Here is a 23,710-nt window from a genome sequence, read left to right as displayed (position 1 = left end):
TCCGAGGGGTGCATAACTGCCGCCCGCAGGGCGGCACATGTCCGATGACATTATCCGCAGCGCTGTTGATGGCTGTCTGGATGGTATCCCAACCGTCCTCGAGAGGGGCTTAGTCTACCTCACCCTCTACCGGCAGCGCTGCTTCGAACGATTGCGCGTAGTCTGCTGCGACCTCAGGATGCTTCAGTTGTGCGATATTTAACCGAGGCGGGTGTCGTTTTCGTATGTTGTTCACTAACGAGAGTTTTGGGTGCATCTTCATCATCACCAGATAGTGATCTGACTCGATGTTGGCGCCTCGACAGGATCTGACGTCAATGGTGTCCGAGAAGTGCCGGCGAAATCTATGAGTCTTAGGCCTTTTTCGTTTGTCAGCTGGTGCGCGCTGAACCTTCCAATTGTCGGTTTCAATTCCTCCTCCTGGCCGACCTGAGCGTTAAATCGCCGATGACGATCTTGATATCATGTTTTGGGCAGCGGTCGTATTCACGTTCCAGCTGCGCGTAGAATTCGTTTTGGACGTCACCGGTACTTTCGAGGTGAGGGCTGTGCACGTTGATGATGCTGATGTTGAAGGTTCGGCCCTTGATTCTCAACCGTCACTTTAGCGGACAGAGTTTATTTAGAAGCATTATCATCACAGATCAAATTTTTGTTCTGCACGGGCCAGACATCTTTCAGACATACGCAATTCGGTTAACTTGGGAGATTAATGCCAGTGGGAGCAAATCGAATCAGCACCGGTCGCGTTATCTTCTTGTACCGATGACGCTATGCAATTGACTACACGCCATTGGCACAGAGGCTGAATTTTGGGTGTAATTTTTGTTATCCCATTTGGCTTGGCTAAAGAAGGGGGAAATGGGATAACAAAAATTACAACACAATTCACCACGATGCATTTGGCAAAAAAGTAAGGCATCGGATGGATAATATGCGAATCAAAAAGTAGCAACCATCCGATGTACCTAAAAAGTAGCACGCATCGATAGAATTGGCTTAGCAATAGAACAGCACATTTGAGCGCTGCTTGGGTGATTTTTTGCCCGGTCGGACACAATCTCATGTGTTCGACCCGTCCGTGATTCAATGTGGGTAGGAATGCGATGGGTTTCTTCATCGCTTCCTATCAACATTGAAACGGCGCGCGGCAAAGAATCACGCAAGTAGTTCAAAAGCTATTCACAAAACAAAAGCCCTGCTCACATTTTCACCAACTATTCAATTTCTTCTACCTAAAGCGCTCTAGCTTTGATCTTTCCACATATAATACTTTCATGTTCTTTCTAAATATTCTACCTTGAATTTTCACAACTCGCCGAAATGCTAAAAATTAAATAAGGGTACAATGAATATTGGAAGTTGTTCGTTTATGCTACGAAACGTAGGTGTGGATGTGGATGTGTAACTCGGTTATCTGCTAGAAATCACCCACCGAGTGATATGCGCCACCTCACCAATCTTGCGGTTTACTTGTTCGGCAATCGCTGTCAGACTGAGCGGAGAGAGACTTAATGACCAATCTTGAGCGCTGTTAAGTTGTTCTCTCATGCATCTGTATTAGTGCCTCACACAGATTCGTACAAACGAAATTCTTAAACGAAGAACAGGAACTGTTGTGCAGTTTTAGAGTAGAAGGTGGTAGAAGCTAATTGTCGATTTTTTCACTATTTCATCATAACACTGTTAAGGGCTTGTGATATAGCTCAGTTGGCAAGTCTGTTGTCTCCTGAGCCGATGTCCGCGAGTTCGAGCCCAAGAGTAAACATCGAACACAGTTGTACCGGATAAGTTTTTCAATAACGATCCGCCAACTGTAACGTTGATAAAGTCGCGAAACTACTATAAAGTGGAAGACACAGATAGAGTTACATCTACGAGTGGCCAAACAGAGCGGCTAATCTGAGTTAGAGAGAGTCCCCGTTTTTGATGCAATGGGGTCTCACAGGAAATACACCCGTCACCCGTTTATGAGTCTCATGGAAACGAACGTGTTTAACCGACTTCAAATAACCATTTTTAAAATATTTTACTTATTTAGTAGGAATTGCGATTCGCAATTAGATTGTTAGCGACTTTAGCTTTTATTTCTCAAGCGAATCTATGTTTACTGAGCACGTGCTATAAGAGGGCCCATCGCCTAATAATTACATAGCACTGACAGGGAAAGTGTTGGTAAACAAGAGCAAGAGCGTGTTAAAGAGTTAAACTTAGTTACTTGCTTGATGGTTCCGCATCGAACCTCTGGCACATAGGGCCGTGGTAAAAGACCTCCACTGTTGACGATCCAGAGCCAGCGTCTTCACTTGGTCCTAGTCAAGATTCTCGTCGACAGTTCGGATTTCAGAGGCTAGGCTTCGCCGCCAGGTGTTTCTGGGTCTGCCTCTCCTTCGATGTCCTTCTGGATTCCATTCAAGCGCCTCTCTGCAAATCTCGTTCTCATTTCTTCGCAAAGTGTGCCCAATCCATCTCCACTTACGTTCTCGAATCTCGATTTCTAGCGCCGGCAATGTAGTTCCTAAATTGAGATCCAATTGCCAGGCCACCAAGCGCGGATGATACTCCGCGTTCAACTTCCTAGATGCGAAATGTGCTGATTACCGAAGTACGATTCTACCAACCTTCCAGAGAGCACTCACGCAACATTCACGGTCGTCATAGTCGTATTCGGGAGTGTCAGAGTAGCATCGAAACCACTAAAAAAAGTAAAAGATAATAAAAGGAAAAAATAAGGCTGCTGGAAAAAGGCTAGTCCTTTTCCATAGAGTATATCACGCTCAAAAAGTACCCACGAAGTAGGGCGACTTTTGTCGTCGAAAGAAATCGGCGTAGGATGCCGTTATCGTCAATTGAGTTTGAAACCATACAGGTGCGGTCAATGGTTAATGCCTTCCGCTAGGATGAAAAGAAATCTAGGATAAGCGACTCCCGATTATAAAGCGTTTTGATTAATGAATCAGACCTCGATTGGTAGAAGGCTTATTCTTCCTAGGAACTGTCTATACTATCCCCGGAGATGTTCGATTCCATCCAAGACATAGCATTAGTCTAAGTCACGGGTTTTGGATTCCCGGGTTTTTTGGACATTTAAAGGGTTGAAGAAATTTAGCATGGAGTCGGAAGCAAAGCCTACGGTCTCGCCTTTGGCGACACAAGACTTATCAATCCAACAGCTGATGCTTCATTGACACGTTGAGGTACGTATTGGATAAACGGTTGATGCTGAAGCTTTTACATCTGCTCAATTACCTGTTACCGTGTTACTTATTGATCGTGGGTTCGACGTAGCTTCTTATTGCATATTTTTCATACAATGAATATCGGAAGTTGTTCGTTTATGCTACGAAACGTAGGTGTGGATGAGGTTTCGTAAAAACGAAATTCTTAAACGAGGAATAGAAACTGTTGTGCAGTTTTAGAGTAGAAGTTGGTAGAAGCTCCTTGTCGATTTTTTTACTATTTCATCATAACATTGTTAAGGGCTTGTGATATAGCTCAGTTGGCAAGTCTGTTGTCTCCTGAGCCGATGTTCGCGAGTTCGAGCCCAAGAGTAAACATCGAATACAGTTGTACCGGATAAGTTTTTCAATAACGATCCGCCAACTGAAACGTTGATAAAGTCGCGACTGCCATAAAGATGGAAAAACGATTATAATCGAAACAAAAAAAAACCATAACATTGTTATGTACCATTATTTTAAACCCCTAGATTCGTCCCTAGGATTTACATCTAACGGGTTATATTTTTATCAATGAATCGTGCAGTACTATCCGATCGAATCTCTAAGTACTACATCTTCCGAGAAAGAGGAAAAAAGCTAGAAGCAATTGCTTCAGCCATCTTTCAAGCAGCAACCTAGCCTCTTACCACCTTCAATCAGAAATCCACACCGGGCTAAACGTAACCACTCATGACAATAAATTGCTTTTCAATTTCAAGCGCGAAATTGCCCATTTCACGCGGGTCCGAATCGCTAAAACACCATCAACACAGACGCTGGAACGCTGGACACGATTGCCGATTGCGGCGATTTGATGCGATTTATGATCTTGTTCATGGGTCGTCGTCGTCGTTGTCGTCGTCATCTTCATCGTCTTCTTCAAGTGACTTCCTTCCAAGTTTGACCAGGCCATACCTAAACCGATTGGTCGCACAGATTTGAACGTGTGGACAACTTTGAACGCGGTTCATTTCGCCAATAGTTCTCGGGTGGTTGTTGCTGAAGCCTTTGGTTAATACACCGGGTCGGTCACAATTCATCCAGCGTTAAACGGTTAATTTAGCTGTGAAAATTTATTGACAATGGGTTCATTACTACCCGAGTACTCAATTTGTTGTACATTGTAGTAATTTGCTAACGGTTTCATCCTCTCAATTGCAATGTGGTGGGATGTGGTTTTGCAGATGTCAGTTGGAATTATTTCCGTTCAAATTAAACCAGGCTGCAATGAAACGAACTTGTTCTTCAACTCGATACATCTGACCGTACTTTTAATAACAGCACTCATTCGGGAGTAATTAATCGAAAACAGATTCATCATCTCTGACTTGTGTTGTGTGTTATTAATTAGAGCAATCGAAATTATTCCGGGAAAATGCTTCACAGATGTGTACAGTTCCACTGGCAGGAAACCATTAATGCAGCAGGGGTTTAAAATTTCATCTGGATCAAATCCAATATCAATTTCAACTCATGAACCTGATCAATCAACGATCGGCCAACAATTATTTCCTCGAATATCTTCGAAACCATTGCAAGTAGCCGTGGAACTCGCCGAGATAATTGATAAAAGTTTACTTCCCTCGTTTGCTTCCCATTGAACCCGGCAAAACAACCTTATTAGCCAAAACTACTTAAGTACAATGTGAAATAGAAAACACGTGTGCAATTTTTTGTTGGGATTTACTTTTCTTTTTCGATCGAAACCTAATTACAGCAGCCTCACAGATGATGTTGAATCATCTGTAGAATATGATTTTCTAGACAATCTGCTGCTGGCAGATATTTTTCGAACGAAAGCGCAGAATGATCGAACTCCAAAAATGGACCTCGTTGGTCGGTAATGGAAAACGAGTGTATAAACTTGGATTCATAGCATGTTTTCGGAACCTTTTCTCATTGTGAATAAGACCGAATATTTATTTCCAGGGATGGCTGGTAATGATGCGGTAAAATAATTTAAATCTTTTACGATAGTAAGGAACAGTGGAGCTCAATCTAAGAAACTTTGAATTTTCATAATTCTATTTATCAAATTATTTTGTTTCACTTAATTTCGAGAAAGTACCTGCCTAGTATGATAATCAGATGTTATTATTTTACGATCTTTTGGACAAGTATTTTATTTAAATTTTGAGACCACAGGAAAAAAAAAACTGAAGTCCAAAGAAATGTAAACGCATGAGATGAGAAAACCCTAAACTTACGGCTACCTTCATCCCTTGATTGTTGCTGTTCGTTGAGGTGATGCGATCTTGAGATGATTATGGGCGAAAGAAAGGACCATAAAGTATGTATGTAAGTACGAGGCGGCGATCAACGGACGAACGTCAGTCGGTTCAAAAACGGATTGAATCGAGTCGTCGAGTTGGGGGTAATGGCAATATGTTTACAAATTGTCTAATTGCACCCATTTGGGTACTTGAAGTTGGGCACTTTTGGGGCCTAATTGACGGCGTATCGGATGAATTGCTGGACCATTTGCGTCTAGAGCTCGGCGAATGTTTCTAGAGAAGGGAAAAACGAAATATCGGTACCAACTGGATTGGATGCTCCCATCTTCCAAAAGGTCAGCATTGTTGGTCGATTGATGATGGGTTCGGATGTTCGACTAAATGATTTAAATGAGGTAATAAAGTTGAACAGGAATTTCGAGTGACCTAAAATGTATTTTTCGCTATGCGTATGTGCTTTCGGTAATGGATGCTTCCAAAATGGGAAAACATCACATGGCTGAAAACACAATGACATTAAAGTTTTGAACGAACACTCTTTAGGAAACTTTGATGACAAGTTTGTCCTCAGGACACAGGTTTACATTATGTCAGAATCGTGTCAGAAAATCACCTTAAACTTTTCAAGAAGTAGCAAAACCCGTAATTAAAAATGATGAATTATAAAATGATTCTCATCTTTTAAAATCATTATTTTTTAATTTTTTATTTTCAAGGAACACATTTATTCTTCTGTATAACCTTTTTTTGAACAAAACCGTCTATTTCAAACTGCGAAACGTTGTAAGTAACTTATATGTTTTTAGTGACTATTTTATTGGTGGCTGTCCCCGACAAGAATTGTTTTGTTATTGCGATATTGTCGCCAACATACGGTTCGATATGAACATTTAAACAGAGGGGTTATGAAAGAACTACCGAATGATCATCAGATTTTAGACAATGGTCGAGAAAATGGGCCATAACAATGGTTCACCTTTTGCCTTTATTACAGAAAAGTATAGTAATCGGTCGATTTGGGAGATCATTAATTATGGATCTTAGACCTACCTTCATAGGTACCTATCGAATCAATTGTGTGTAATATTGTGCGAATTTTTGTACACTTTAGCGAAACTAAAATAATTTTGATCTAAAAAAACACTGGATTCTTCTTCATCATTTCAATCTATAAAAGAACGGGACTAACACAAAATAGTTTAAAATTTCGTTTTTAGTAAATATCATTAAAATGATCACTTTAAAAAAGGTATCAATCGATCTCGCAAGCCACATACAGCCATCACTAATCAAGATGATCGAAAATATGACGTCAAGTTTCAAATGACGTCGTAGACACGATAGGCGATGGGCGCGCTCGCATTATCCTTCGACAAAATTGCTAATGAACATGACACTACAATGACAAAAATACTACATTGAACAAATAATTGACAAAATCGACAAAGCTGTCAAGATTGTAGATGGTCAACTTTCACCAACTTAAGTTCCCAGTTCAGCATTAAGCCGAACCGGTTTCAAAACTTGGAGTCAAAGCTTCATATCATGATGGTCGTGGAGTGAATTGCATCAACCCCGAAATTAGTTAAGTCAATCATAGGAACTGGATGCTCACATCGTATGCTACGATAGCGATCGTAAGTTCCATCCTTCACCCAACGCTTAAGGTTGCCAGATTGCCCGGTTTTATCCGGGTTTGCCCGGATATATTATACTAAATTTGACAAAAGTCCGACCCGGCTCGGATATCATTGAAAAAAGCCTGGATTTTGCCCGGATCAATTTACTTTATTTGCCAAAACAAACAAAATAAAACAAATTGTGTTGTAATTTTTTTCATTTTTTTAAACAAGTTTTATAAAAATAATCATAAAAGTTTTTTGAAAGTCAAAAATACAATTTTGAATCTGCTGATGAGAAAAAGTTTTATTCTTGATTTGTGTTGAGAAATTCCTGGGTTTTGACCGAATTTGCCGGACTTTTAGTCAAAATTTTGGAATCAAATGCCCGAATTTTGCCAAGTCTTATATATAAAAATGGAGGCGCTATCTTTGTGATAACATCACGTATGAACGGGCGGTCGGAATGAAGTGAAACTTGGTATCCGAGGGTTTTTGGGGCCAGAGATGGTTTGTATAATAGTTTCAAGAATCTCACTGTTTATAGAAGGGGGGCTCCCATACAAAATCAAATTGAAACGGGACATAACTTGAACAATTTAAATGCGATTTTTATAAAAATTGGTTCACGAGATCGAAAAGACACAAGAAGTTGATTCATTATGCAGACTGCAATTGCTCGCTTTTAAAACGTGGGGCTCCCTTAAAAAAATGTGAAAAAATTTGAAAAAATATATACAACCCATACAATTCACATGGGATATTCATGAAGTTGTGTACACATGCATGTTTTGATGTGGAAAAACAATCTATTTTAGTAAATAACACATCCTACCTTTAAAACCAGAGGCTCCCATACAAAATCAACGTGAGTTATAACATAACTTAAACAATTGCCAAGCGATTTTGCTTAAACGAGTCAGGCAACCATGTTTTGACAGTAAAATATGATTTATTGTCATAAATAACGCTTTCTCCATAACGCCCCCCCCCCCCCCCACCCCATTTTTGAACTAAAGGTGAGAGGAGGGGAGAGAATCTTATATATAAAAATGGAGGCATTTTCTTTGTAACAACATCACGTATGAATGGTCGGTCGGAATGAAGTGAAATTTGGTATCCGAGGGTTTTTTGGGTCAGAGATGGTTTGTATAATAGTTTCGAGAATCTCACTTTTGATGAAAAGGGGGTCCCCATACAAAGTTATCTCTTCTTCACATTTTATATATAAAAATGGAGGCATTTTATTTGTAACAACATCACGTATGAATGGTCGGTCGGAATGAAGTGAAATTTGGTATCCGAGGGTTTTTTGGGTCAGAGATGGTTTGTATAATAGTTTCGAGAATCTCACTTTTGATGAAAAGGGGGTCCCCATACAAAGTTATCTCTTCTTCACATTTTATATATAAAAATGGAGGCATTTTCTTTGTAACAACATCACGTATGAATGGTCGGTCGGAATGAAGTGAAATTTGGTATCCGAGGGTTTTTTGGGTCATAGATGGTTTGTATAATAGTTTCGAGAATCTCACTTTTGATGAAAAGGGGGTCCCCATACAAAGTTATCTCTTCTTCACATTTTATATATAAAAATGGAGGCATTTTATTTGTAACAACATCACGTATGAATGGTCGGTCGGAATGAAGTGAAATTTGGTATCCGAGGGTTTTTTGGGTCAGAGATGGTTTGTATAATAGTTTCGAGAATCTCACTTTTGATGAAAGGGGGGTCCCCATACAAAATTATCTCTTCACATCTTATACACAGAAAAAAAATCTGAATCCTTAACAACACTGAAATTGAAAACCTCTAATATTACATGACGTTGAACGCAATTTATTAATGTAAATTTACAGATTTCAGAAAATTGAATCCTTAACAGCACTGAATTCTAATAACACAAATTTTACTCGACACGGAATGCGATTATTTGATGTAAATTTACATTACATATGATGTAAATAAAAAGAAGCATCACATATGACGGAATTTTCAGTGCGAATTAAAAATTACACATCTTAAATATTTTACATGGGTTTCAAATTTTACACGTCTGTCAAAGTTAACAGACGTGTAGTATTCAACTCGCACTGAAAATTCCATCAAATGTGAAGCTTCTTTTTCGTTACATCATATGTGATGTAATTTTCCAGACATAACAGGAAAAAATAATATTACATGACACGTAACAAAGTATTGTCATGTAAATTTAGACACCTTAAAAACATGAACCCCAAAAACACTGAATTTGTTAAGTTTTAATATTACACGAAAGAGAAAACATTTTGTTATGTAAATTTGCGAAACATAACTTGAATGACAAAAAGTTTCAGTGTAATTCCCGCGGTAATTTGTTATTGTTTTGAAATTTTGATCGAGAAAATATGTGCAGTTTTCCTGATTTCTTTGGCTAGTACCAGTACGTTGCTATTTAGTTCGCTGTACGCGGTATGATCGCTGCGATAGAAGCCCAAGTCTACTGTTACTTTCAACATTCGGACCTTCAGGTAACGGGAATTCCCAAATCGGTCGTTGAAGTGGGTTGGAGCTGTTTGGACGTTCTCGATTTTTGATGGAGTATCACGGAACAACCAAGTATCACAGAACAATAAAATCACGGTAAGTTAATTGGCTAGTAAATTAGCGAACTTGGAATATGGTAGATTTATCAGTTAGTTTTGCTTTTAGATTCCGATAAGATTTTCGCAGAGATTTATCCATTTTGGAGAAACGGATCGTCTCAATGTAACGTGTCCAGACAGGGTGGAAATTCTGTTGCATCGATCCCTCACCCGAGCAGACTTTTATAGCAAAATTATAGCAAATTTTGCTATCACGCCCTGAGAGCCGAATGTGCTCTCATTTTGCTTGACATAAGGTGGTACACAGCAAAAATGAGAGCACAAATTTTCATACTTGGTTAGCAAAGTAATGCCTATTTTTGCTAAAACTGAGACCTTAACTACACCTCGATTTACGAGAGCTTGGAGAGCAAAATGAGATCATTATAAGGCATCACTTAATATCCGGTAATAGCAAAATTTTACATCAATATGCTCTCAATTTTATTTTGGAACCTCGTTAGTTTCAGCAAAATTTGTCATTATTTTGCTGATCATGTATGAACATTTTTGTATTCATATTTGTTGTGTACCAGACCAGCTTATGTCAATCAAATTTGACTCTTAAGGCGTAATAGCAAACTTATAAAAATCAATCTTGTCATTATGTGCTGTAAATGCCAGTGTTTTGAATATCACCTTCAAATACGAAACTAAATGTTAGACTATGTTCACGTTGCTTTGCGAGGTTATTATAGCGCCTTTGTTTATGCAACTGCTAGTTAATGCAATATTCATAATGGGAGCGATGGCGCATACCGCACATGGTTAAACGCCTAAATTTATTCTATCCATGAGACTGACTATATTCGATTCTTGGAGTACAGGATACGGTGATCACTTATGCGTAACTTTCTTTCCCAAATTTTTCAAAATATTGTCGAATAAACTTCGTTTTGGACAAGAGGAGTGTCCAGATAATAGTTTTAAGAAAACGCGTTTCTAGGTTGTCAAAGTGCTAATTAGCTTAGGGATGAATCATCCCAAAAGATGAAAATCTCGTACAAAAAAAAGTGCTAATGATCATATATTGTTCGAAATCAAAAAGTTTTAATTCAATCAAAAATTTTCCTTGATATTTCCTTGACCCTAACTATGATTTCATTCCGATGGGTTGACGTCAATAAAGAACAATTACAATCAAAAGCGTTACAAAATATTACAAACATCGAAGTAGTGCACATGATGTTATTTGAAATATGAAGAATCAATTTTTTAAAAATGAATTATTTTGGCACCTACATCCTACTGATACTGATAGCCTCAAATTCATTGAAATGATGGAGGCATGCTGATATTCAATCAATTTTCCAAGTTATAAGAAACTAATAGTATGGACCCTCTTACAAATTGTTGAATTATTGGTGTGTCCTATATCTAAACTAATAATAAATGCTTCTTACCAGTTTCAGGGTATACGTCATCATTTGACCAGTTGAATTAGTAGCAAAAAGTAGGACAATTTTTGATCGGCACTGGAAGTCGGGTGACGAGTCGGGTCCGAAAACGTTCCCTTCCGGATACTGCCACCGTAGCAGAATGATCCCAAGCAGCGCTAGAAGTGTTTTTTCTGGAATATAAAACCTCTTGTCCGGGTGTTGTTGGGTATTTTTGGAACAAAAACCATCTGGACTTTAAACCTGACCATATTCCAGCCATAACTGCCGATTTAATTTACTAAATACCTACAAGAAACGAAAACAATCGTAGCAAATTTAACAACTTATCAAGATTAGTTACCTTAAAAGTTTTTGGCCCCGAGAATGATTGGCCGAGTAGGAAGGTGCTTGTGAGCCAACCACCTCCGTGATATGATTTCCTCCTACTAACTTTTCTTGCGATGGAGCAACACGTAGATCAATCGAATGGCCGAATCTTGGCGTAACACCTGGATGGAAGAATGCGGCCGTCTGTATAAAAACCAACATATTAATGTTTTGAGGTATGTAGCACCATCCGCATCGATTAATTCTTACCTGAAATTAAATCGTATTGCTGCAGTACTCTGGAAATGCAAAAAAACATTCGCTGTTGCACTAACCGAACAGGTCATCATTGGCGATGAATAGTGGATCGGGTTTTTCCCTTTTCCGGGCAACTTATGTGATGAACTGCACTTCCCGCACTTGCCTTCCGGTTGATCTTTCAGCGGTTTCCTTAAACGACGAATGGTGAACAAAGCAAACAAGCGATAAAGACAAATTTTGCTCAGCTGATGACACGAAAATTTATTCTGTTTGTTTTTATTTATGCTTTGCGCTACACTGTGATAAATTACGTAGTTGTTCTTGGCAATAACGTAAGGCGTTATTGAACATAATTGAACGATATAATAATTTTGGTGTCGATGCAAAACTAATTATACACTGCAAAAAATCCACATATTGGGGATATGTGTTAGCCTTATAGATTTTGGCAATGTGATTCCCATTTGAAAATAACGTGTCCACACATATAGAATACAAAATTATGACTTTTATATGCGTCACATAAAAGTAAAATCCCACACATAAATATTATAACCCTATACATTGCACTCAAACATCTGCCTACATCTTGGCGTTTACGTGCATGCCTACTTGAAGACGTTTTATTTTGTTCGAATTGGTTTTCGGAGGGAAATAAAAAAAATGTGAGATTATGGTTTGAAACATTTTTGATATTTTTATTTTAAATAAAAATAAATATAAAAATGCTAAGCCTAATACTTACATGTCTCGCGTTCGTATTCCATTGGCACAGAAACGCGAATTCCGCACCGAAAAATCAGCAGCTAAGACGATTGTTCCAGTCGAATGGAACAATATCGACGGCTTCGATCAACACCAGGCCGACGTCCTTGCCTCAGTAGTCAGGGCTTGGTTTCCTGTGGGGGAGATAAGAGATCAATAATCGATGTTTTTTTATAATAGAGTAATACTTACCCAATTGAAATGTTTGAATTGACACTTAAAAGGGCACACCAACTTTTTCTTCAGGGTGGCCATTTTGAAAACACGGAAATTTTCAAAGACGAAAATCATAGAATGTATGAGTCAATATCATAAACTTTATGTTATGGATATACAATTTATGTGTGACATATGATGATAATATGAAGTATATGAAATATATGCGTAGAGCAGTTTTGAAGACGTTATGTGTGAGGAAACATACATCCCAAGGGTGGATTTTTTGCAGTGTAGATAAAAAATTTCCAGTGCAATTGACTTGAAATTAAATGCCATTTAATATTCTTCGGAATAGCTAATTTTGAAATTGTCAATGACTTATATTGTTCATGTTTTAGTTTCTTTTTTGTTGGTCCTTCGAAACGCTTCCTCCGAAAAAAATATTCTGAAACGAGCCTGAGTAGAATATTAAAAATAATATATAGACCTGTCATTTCAACCAATATCTAGAACTTTCTATTTGTGTTACCTGACAATCTACTTTTAATAACATATTTCATTGTTCTATCTATTTATAATTGTAGGGGCAATATTGATTGATTACGTAAGCACGATCTCGGATTTTTTTAGAACCCCTTTCCCCTAACAAGAAAAGACAACGTTTCCCTAACAAGATCTTACTTTATCTTTACTATTTTTTGATAAATTGATTTTTTTCTTAACGAAACTCGAATACATAAAAATATTTGTAACATAAAGTTTAAAATACATTTTTATCAAAAACTTCCATTGATTAACGTGCCAATTTTTGCGAAATAATAATAACCACATAAATCTATATAAAGATAAAAAAAATCGAAGGACCAGGACAAATATAAGATACCATAGAATATATTCACGAATTTTTAAAAACAAAACAGTTTGAAAATGGAAATCTTATAACGTAAGAATTTGTGAAGAGTTTTGTTGCGATCATGAAGTGGATAAATAAAAAATATAAGCTGATGTCACAAAGTTTGCCAAATATCATTTTTGTAAATATAATTTTAATTTGGTCACAGATTTTGAATTGAAGGATACCTTGCTGTCAGTTCAAATTTTACACTAAGTTATGTCGCCAGTTTCACTATTACTATTTATTACTTTGAATACTACTTGCTAAGGGGCCGTCCACATACCACGTGGACAACTTAGGGGAAGAGGGGGGTATGGGAATGGCCACACTTGTCCACGGAGAGGGGGGTAGGGGTTTGGGTCATGTATACGTGGACATACTTACTTTAAAAATATTTTCTAAAGTTATTCAAGTTAAGATGCTTAAATCAAAATCTGCAAAGCTTTCCAGTTTAAGTTGGAACAATAAGTAGCTACAAGTGATAAATATGATAAATTAGAAATTTGCAAAAAGTGGTGTTTTCTAACTGTCAAATTATAGGTATTCAAAAAAAAACTATTTCAAATCTGTCCACGTGGACATCCGAGGAGGGGGGTATGGGGTTTGCCAAATGTCCACGCTTGTCCACGGAGGGGGAGGAGGGGGTCAAAAATCTCAATTTCCTGTCCACGTGGTATCTGAACGGCCCCTAACAATGCGTTCTTTATCAAGTTATGCGATAACTTTGATTTGAGATTTGAATTTCGCAAAATTAAAGATGCTCCAATGATGCCTGATTTTACTATTCGGTTATATACAGCAAATAATGATGGCTGTTTGCTAATGATACTAAAATGTGGTCCCAGCTTGCTGTCAAATAAAAATATATGAAAGCTTATTAATGCCTTATTTTGCTGTTTACAGCTAAATCTGATCTCAGTTTGCTATCAATTTGGGCATCAAAGTCTACTCGGGCAAAGCTCAAACCAAATGGCAGCGTTGGCGGCGTTAATACCGGCGGTTCTATGCAGTTTGACTGCCTACAGGGAATCACCCAACACTGCAGCATTGCTCACGCACGACTTACCTTCAGCAAGGTTGACTACTCAATGACCAACCGAAATAGGCTAACACTCACACTGACTCAACAGCAATCGGATGGGCCCCGTGGCTAAGCTACCGCTCACACTTCAGACTGTTGTATGCTACTCATACACGTCCAAATAGATTGACGCATGCCACACATCTTCCCCCTTCTCTCAGGAAAAACACAAAAAAATAGAAACAAAACGCAAACAAAACTGTTATATTGAGCTATTTCAGTAAATGTGTCCACAAAAAATGAAAAAAGGATCGTTTAACATGGAATCCTGAATCACCCCCTCCTCCAGTCTGACGTTCGAGAATAACTGTATCTCCCGGTTTTACTTGACATCGTTTTTGCACCACGCCGACGATCCTCGAGATTTTTCCCTTTTAACCTCGCTTCGCGGTCTCTTTCATTTAAAAGTTGCTCGTTGTTATCAAACATTACACGTTCCAATAAAGGTAAACCACGTTTTACCTTTCGACCCATCATCACTTCCTCAGGCGAAACTTTGATTACTGAATGAATTACTGCGTTGTAAGCTTGTACTGCATTTTGAAGTTCCTCAGTGTAGCTGCTTCCACTCGAAACTGCAATGGACATTGCCTTATTTACGATCTTCATAAAACTTTCCACTAGCCCATTTTGTTGTAGAAAGAATGGTATTGAAAAATAGTGTTGATGCCACGATCTTCACAATACTGTCCATATTCCTCACCGTTGAATGGAGGTTTGTTGTCAGTCTCAATTGAATTTGGGAATCCTTCTCTTCCAAATACATCATCCAGAATTTTCCTGGTATATTCAAAAGCTATTGATTTCACTGGCCGAGCCACTGCGTAACGAGATCTTAAGTCAATTATCGCTAGGATAGATACTTCCCCGAACTTCAAGTAGGGGCCTTTAAGTCCATTGCTATAATCTCCCAGACAGCTTTTGGGGCAAATACGCGCAGCATGGGAGTGTGTTTTTCAGGTTTCCCATTAACAGCGCAGCGAACGCACGCCTCTACCCACCGTTTAGCATTCCTGGAAATTCCAGGCCACCAAACAAACTTACGCAATATACTTTTGAGTTTAGCTGACAATAGATGCATGAGCTATTGATAATGCTTTCTTCCTCGAACTTTCAGGAACTACCACACAACCATTTTTAATGATTCCCCTTGTTTCCATATCTTTCAGTCGAAGTCTCGCGGCTTCGCGATAAGCAGCCGGCACATTATAGTAGGCGTTTTTCTCTGGAAGAATCGATCTGTCAACGCAAAACTCTACTTTGACTCCTGGCATCTTCGGAAACGGTTTAGTTTGCTCCGTCTGTCCGCAGTTAAATACATCGGCCCCAACTTTCAACAATTCCATTTCTCTGGCAGTACTCCTACCAAGCAACGAACAGCGAACCTGGCTCACCACCAGAAAATCGGCAGTGACCGCGGGTTTAACGAAGGCAATTACCTGGATCTCAGCTTTGGAGGCGTAATCTACCTACATTGGCCTATCGGCAGCATATCCTCGCACACCTTTGCTCCATGGTACTTCGAGAGGATAGAGCATCGCAGTCCCAGCCCGAAATGGCTCTTCCAGCTTTCACCAATCATCGCCACTAATGACGTTGGTATCTGCACCCGAGTCAATTAAAAACTTGATTGGACTCGATGACCCAGCAGTGCAATCAACTAGCACATCCCCAATTGAAAGTGCGTTGATTTGCTGCACTTTGTGGTCATCAACCTGAGCTGAAAAAAATTGAGATTTTGGGTTGCAAATGGTTAGATTCGAGTTGGCTGTCTGTCACAACACTGATGCGTTTTTGACGGCAAGTAATAGCATAATGACCGCTTCGTCCACATGAGTAACAATCCTTGTCCAGTGCAGGGCATCGTCGGCCAATATGGATTGCCCGATTACACTTGGAGCATCTCACATCTCGCTGCAATGATGGCTTAAAATCGGTCCGGATTCGTTTTGGCTTGAACCCGTCATTTCGCTCGAATGTGTTGTATCGCTTTCGCATCGTCCCAGTGTCACGGGAAGCAGCACGAGAAACAGCCATTATGTACGTTGAATCAACACCTAGTTAAGGCTCTGGCAGCATTGCTTCGTCCCGTGTTGCAGATTGTACGATGAAATCCGTTTCATGCCCATACATTCATGCTGACTCGGCAAGCTCGCGATTCCTGAATCCTTTTAGGAGTTGTGTCTGGACAAATCGATCCTGATCGGATGGACTGTAACCGCAGAGCCATACTCCTTCTCTCAACCCAGATTGGAATAAATTTGTAAAATAATTTCTTGCTTTTTTAGGACAGTATGATCAAATAACCTGGAATGGAAGTTGATGATGGATTCTCCTTTTTCCTGTTGCATTGAAGAGAACATGTCGTACTGAGCCGCAGTATCAGTCAAAGCTTTCAAATACTCCTCAATATTGTTGACAAAAACTGTGTAGCATCGGATGCACTTGAAGTAGGACGCAATTTTGCCGCACGGACAATTCCTTGAAGCTCATTTCCGATGGATAGATATAGAAGTTGGGATCGCTTTACAGGGTCATAAGCGTAGGACAATGACGCTGCGATTTCGAAACTCTCAAAATACTTTGTCCAAGCTTCCCACACTCTATTGGCAGGCACAACACCTGTAAAAGACCTTATACTATCCCATATGATACTTGAGTCTTTCGAGATCCCGCACCCTTTGTTGAAGCTCCCGAGATTCCTGTTCTGGATCAACTATTTCGTTGTAAATGGCGTAAGGGTCTTCGCCAAGAACATCAGCATCATTGATGCCCACCGTATCATCTACTTCCGGCTGGTTTAATTGAACATATTTCCCTGGAATAGGGACTTCCATCTCACATTTCTCTCCGCTTCCGTAGGCTGGAGCCCGAACGTACTTTCCAGCTTTCGACATTTTAAGAATGTAAAATTACAATAAGCGTCTGAAAGTCAAAACAGTTTTATAAGAGTCAACGTATTCGAATAGATTTCCAGAAATCCTCATTTAAAATATTAAAAGTAGATATCATTACCGCTCGCTCACTAACATTTATTGAAGCTAGAGTTAAGTTTTTTTTTTGTACCTGTCCCGAGCTCACTTTTTGTTTTCTTTCACATCCAAAAAATCTATTTTTCAGGTTTCTCAACTTGCTGAAATCACTCACCTCAAGCTTCATTAGAATCCATATGGTTATCACTAACTTAAATAAATAATTTGTTCCTTCCTCGAATCGAATTAAAAAAAAAAAAAATAAATCATTGTTTCGAGCTAAATCCTACAATTTCATTTTAATCAAACTCATCGTCTCGTCCCGAGCAAGATCCACTTTGTTACGCTCGACCTGATTAAAATTCAATCTTATTGCTCGTCCCGAGCTTAATAAAACTTGTTTGGTCGTTCAAGCTAAACTCACTATTTTATGCTCGTCCCGAGCTAAACCAAACTTTTGTGGTCGTCTCGAGGTAATTTAAACATGTGTGCTCGTCCCGAGCCATATTCAACTTGAGTGCTCGTCCCGAGCTATATTCAACTTAAGTGCTCGTCCCGAGCTATATTCAACTTAGGTGCTCGTCCCGAGCTATTTTCAACTTAGGTGCTCGTCCCGAGCTATACTCAACTTAAGTGCCCGTCCCGAGCTATATTCAACTTAGGTGCTCGTCCCGAGCTATATTCTCAACTTAAGTGCTCGTCCCGAGCTAAATTCACAATATTTTTATGCTCGTCCCGAGCTAAATTCACAATACTTTTATGCTCGTCCCGAGCTAAACTCAATTTCCTTACGCTCATCTCCAAGCTCAATACTACCCGACCAAAGTTAAATTCATTTTTCTGCTTGTCTTGAGCTATCCACCATATTCAAACTATCGGTATGCATGTCCTTAGCTACAAAAACAATGCCTCGCTCCAACATGTTTTGTTTTTTGCCGCACGAGGATAATACAAACATTCGTTTGTCGTTTTTTTCACAATAAACAAATCATCATCACTTTATTTTAATTTGCCGCTTGTGACAGGCGCCATTATGAAAAAAGAAATCTCGTAGCCCTAGCGCTCCAGGTGTTTGTAAATGCGCGTTCGTTTTTCACTATGAACATCACTGCACGTTGGGTGATTCCTGGTAGTATTAAGTTATTCAGATTGTTCGCGAATAGTAAAATCTGCCACGGTCGCCAATATGCAGTTTGACTGCCTACAGGGAATCACCCAACACTGCAGCATTGCTCACGCACGACTTACCTTCAGCAAGGTTGACTACTCAATGACCAACCGAAATAGGCTAACACTCACACTGACTCAACAGCAATCGGATGGGCCCCGTGGCTAAGCTACCGCCAGTGATGCCACATTTCTATCGGTATTTTGAAACCCCAAAAAATCTTTTATCGGTATGTAAATCCTAAAAATCGGTATGAAAATCGGTATTTAAGGTGGATATTCAAAAATGCTTACATTTTCAACTCCCTAACGTATTTTTCTTTGAATAGATTCTTGCAATAAACAGCAAGTCCAAGAACTCTTATGAATGTTCATTTTTAGTTCAAAACTAGCTGACTAAATGTGTTTTAGCATAAATTATTGCATTTTCTCTGTAACTTGGTTCTTCAGCCAACAAAAGGTAAGAATAAAGGTAAAAATTTAAAACTTTATTGACGAAGATTCGAAAAAGAAACAACAAGAAGATTTTGGAAAAAGTTATATTCTTACGCGGTGAAAGAAAAGAAACTGAAAGAAAAATAAGATGATTTTCTAAAACTATAAATTCGAACGTTTTGCCTATGAATGGTACAGAAAAAAGTGGACGGATTAGGAAAAAAAATATTGATAAAAGCGAAAGTAGAAACAAAGAAAAACAGAAGGATTAGAAGATTTTTTCGAAAAATCGTTATATAGAAAATATACTAAAGAAAGGTAAAAGGAAGACGAAAAAGAAAATGGAAAAACAATTGGTCGATTAAGCAAAAATTGTTAAGCTCTGCCGGCGGAAGATAAGAAAATAAAACAAAAACAATGATTTGGTTTTGAAAGGGCAAAAATTTCAATACTTTGCCGATAAATAGTAAGAGAAAAGAAAAAAAAGAACGGTTCCTAAAAAGTTAAAAAAAAAAACGATAATTTGCCAAAATGCCAACAAAAGATTCTTTCAAAGAAAAGTAAAGAAAAAGAAAAACAGAAAAAAAAATTGAAGTGTTAAGTGAAGAATTAAAGAAAAACAGATTGTTTGAAACTGTGTCATTGGAAGGTAAAATAAGAGCGAAACAGAATGATTGTAAGGTTCTTTTTAAGAAACGAAAAATTTAAAAAAAACGAAGAAAAGCAAGATAAAGAAGAAAAAAAAGAAAAACAATGATTGGAGGAACATTAATTTAAAAAGCTGTCGATGAAAAGTGAGAGCCAAAATAAAAAAAGAAACAGAATGTTCTGGTTGGATTTTTAACAACGTGAAAATTTGAAATGTTACGACAGAAGATGGAAAAAAAAATTAAAAAGATATTGAATGATTTTAAGATTTTTTATAAAGCGAATTTTTAAACTCTTCCGACGGTAGGTAAGAGATAAAAAAAAGGAAATAATAATTTTGAAGATAAAAATAAGCGAAAATTTGAAAATTCCGCCAACAAAAGGGAAGAATAAAATAGTAGATTTGGAAAAGGTTTTCTGAAAGGTAAAAATTAAAAACTTTATTGACGAAGATTCGAAAAAGAAACAACAAGAAGATTTTGGAAAAAGTTATATTCTTACGCGGTGAAACAAAAGAAACTGAAAGAAAAAGAGGATGATTTTCTAAAATTTAAAATTTGAATATTTTGCCTATGAATTGTACAAAAAAAAGTGGACGGATTAGGTAAAAAAAAATTGATAAAAGCGACAGTAGAAACGAAGAAAAACAGAAGGATTCAAATTTTTTTCAAAAATCGTTATATAGAAATTCTGATAAAGAAAGGTAAGAGGGAAAACGAAAAAAAAAACGAAAAACAATTGGTCGACTAAGCAAAAATTGTTAAGCTCTGCCGGCAGAAGATAAGAAAATAAAACAAAAACAATGATCTGGTTTTGAAAAAGCAAAAATTTCAATACTTTGCCGATAAAGAGTTCGAGAAAAGAAAAAAAGAACGGTTCGAAAAAAATGTAAAAAAAACGATAATTTGCCACAATGCCAACAAAAGATTCTGCCAAAGAAAGATAAGAAAAAGAAAAGAAAAACAGAAAAAAATGTTTAGAAGAAAACTGGAAATAGAATTATTTGAAGATTAAAAAAAATACGAAAATATGAAAACTCTGGCAATGAAAGGTAAGAACGACAATAAAAACGGGAAAATAGAAGGATTTGGTGAAGAATTTAAAAAAAGAGATTGTTTATAATTGTGTCGTTGAAAGGTGAAATAATAGCGAAACAGAATGATTGTAAGGTTTTTTCTTAAGAAACGAAAATTTAGAAAATAACGAAGAAAGGTAAGATAAAGAAAAAAAAAATAAAACAATGATTAAAGGAACATTAATTTTAAAAAAGCAGTCGATGAAAAGTGAGAGCCGAAAAAAAAAACAGAATGTTCTGGTGGATTTTTAACAACGTGAAAATTTGAAAGGTTACGACAGAAGATGAAATTTGAAAAAAAAAATGAAGAACAGCTTGATTTAAAGATTAATAAAAAACAAAAATTTGGAAGCTCTGCTGATAAAATTGGAGAATGAAGAAAAAAAAATAAAACAGAATTATTTAGTTAAAAAAAAACAAATATTTTTTCTATTATTGGCTATGGAAAGGTGAGCAAAAGAAAAAAAAAAAGAAATATCAAATGGTTTGAGGAAGGAGTTCAAAAAAAGAAAACAGAAGACTAAATGAGTTTTAGTATAGAGACAACAGAAAAAAGAGAAATAGAATGATTTAGAGAGCATTAAAAAAAATTAAGATTTAATAGAAAATGGAAATAACTTCCGATTAAAGGACACACAAAAACGTAATGGGATGATTTGAAGAAAATGAATAAAATATCGAAAACTCAATGAAAGGTGAGATCAAAGAGTGAAAAAAAATTAAAAGCTCTATGAATGGGAAGAATAAAAGAAAAAACATATCAATGAAAGAGGTTACGTAGAAAAGCAAACATTTTAAAGAAATAGAAATGAGAAAAAAAATATAATGATTTTAAGAAGGTTGTAAGAACATTGAACATTGCCAACGAACAATGGAAAATTAAGAAAAAACGTTTTTAAATGAATAACTCTGATCTGCCGATGAAAGATAAAAATAGAAACGAAAGATAAAATGATTTGAAAAAGATTAAAAATAAAAAGACAATTATTGAAGATTATTTACTCTCGCCAACGGAAGATGAAAAAAAGAATAAGATGGTTTATTTAAATAATGAAAATTTCTAATTCTTCAACTGAAAAAAGAAAGAAAATAAGAAAAAATAAACCAACTGATTTCAACAAAATTTCAAAGAGGTGAAATTTGAAAAACTCGGCTCAAGAAATGTAGAAGAAACATTGAATGATTCAACGAAGGTTTTTAAATACGAAAATTTAACGACTTTATTGTTGAAACGTCGTGGAAAAAAGTGAAAAAAAAAAAGAAAACTTTCGATGATATTAAACATTGCGGAAATTTCAAATCTCTTGTATCAGACTGTCGGAAGTTGACATAGTTCAAGTTAAAAATAGAAATAGAATATATTGAAAACTCTTTAATACCTACTATTCTAAAACATTGTCAAACAGAGAAAACAGCAAAAAAATGTTAAAGTATATTTTTGATGAGTTTTTACGAAAGCAAACAGTTTGGATCTTCCTTCTAAAAGAAATATCGGTAAAAAATATTTTGTTTAATAATTCTTATGAACGATAAATAACAAAGCTTAATGAAAAAAAAAACTATTTCCTCAAAAACAAAAGAAAGTAGAAATAAATGAAATGAAACTATTAAAGTTGATTTATAATAAGTATAAATTTTATGTTCGATGTACATACAAACAAATTATAATGAATCTGTAAGTTATAAGGAATTTTTAAACTAAGGATTGTTTATTTTAAACAAAATGCAAAATAGAAAATTTATTGATAGATCTTGGACAAAAATAATCAGTCTAATTGAAAAGTTTCGATTATTTTTTGAATCCCCATCTCATCAGAGAGAGAGAGAGAGAGATAAAAAGAGAACAAATAAATTCGGTAACAATTTGATGAATATTCTTATGTACAATTATGTATAACAAAACTAAAAAAAAAAAACAAAAAAAAACATCAAACGAAAAAAAACTTTGGAACATGTAAAATAGATAAGAGATGGAACAAAACCGGAAAAAAATGATATTGTAATAATAATTTATTGAAACCTTAAATAGTAAAGAGTCATAGTAAGCAAAATCATATGAGATTTATAATTTAAAAATTAAATTAAATGAGAATTTGCCATCCAGGAGAAAATAGCAGGAATTAATGAAGCATTTTGATGCGATCCAAAATAATGATAGAAAGTTAAGTACGTACAAAAAAAGGGAAAAATATTGAATAACTAATAATGGGTATTCTTAATCAACTTACAAATTTTTTTAACATCAAAATCTCAAAGATAATTTTTTTTTTCATTTCCTTGGACAAGAAATATTTTCGTTACATTCAAAAATGTATCCGAAGTTAAAAACAAATGATGATGATTATAAAAAGTAGTGTATTTCTGGTTTTCTAAGTATATTAAGAGTAGGCAAGGAGACGGATGTAGGGATTAGGATTGGGTTAATGAATGACAGAGTTATATTCAGATTTACCATGTACTAGAATGAGTATAATATCAAGCTTCTAATTATAAATCGATAATGGCTATACACATGGAAGCGTGTATTCAAACGTTCAATAACGGATTTCCGTTAATGCTCGAGTGAACAAACACTTACGAGTGTGAGTGAATGCGTGTTGGAAAAAAAGAAAGAGCGAGTATGACACTCTTTGTAGCTTCGTTTGAGGGGTGAACAAGTCAGTTAATAAACGAAATTGGAGAAGAATAGACGCTTAGCAATATTATTGGTCGTCCGTCGTGAAATAGGTTTGAAACTAAATACGGCCAGTCACTACAATGGCTGGCTTCTAATTATAAATCGATAATGGCTATACACATGGAAGCGTGTATTCAAACGTTCAATAACGGATTTCCGTTAATGCTCGA

This window comes from Uranotaenia lowii, chromosome 2, assembly GCF_029784155.1.
Source record: "Uranotaenia lowii strain MFRU-FL chromosome 2, ASM2978415v1, whole genome shotgun sequence".
NCBI lineage: Eukaryota > Metazoa > Arthropoda > Insecta > Diptera > Culicidae > Uranotaenia > Uranotaenia lowii.
This window is presented reverse-complemented; position numbering follows the sequence as displayed.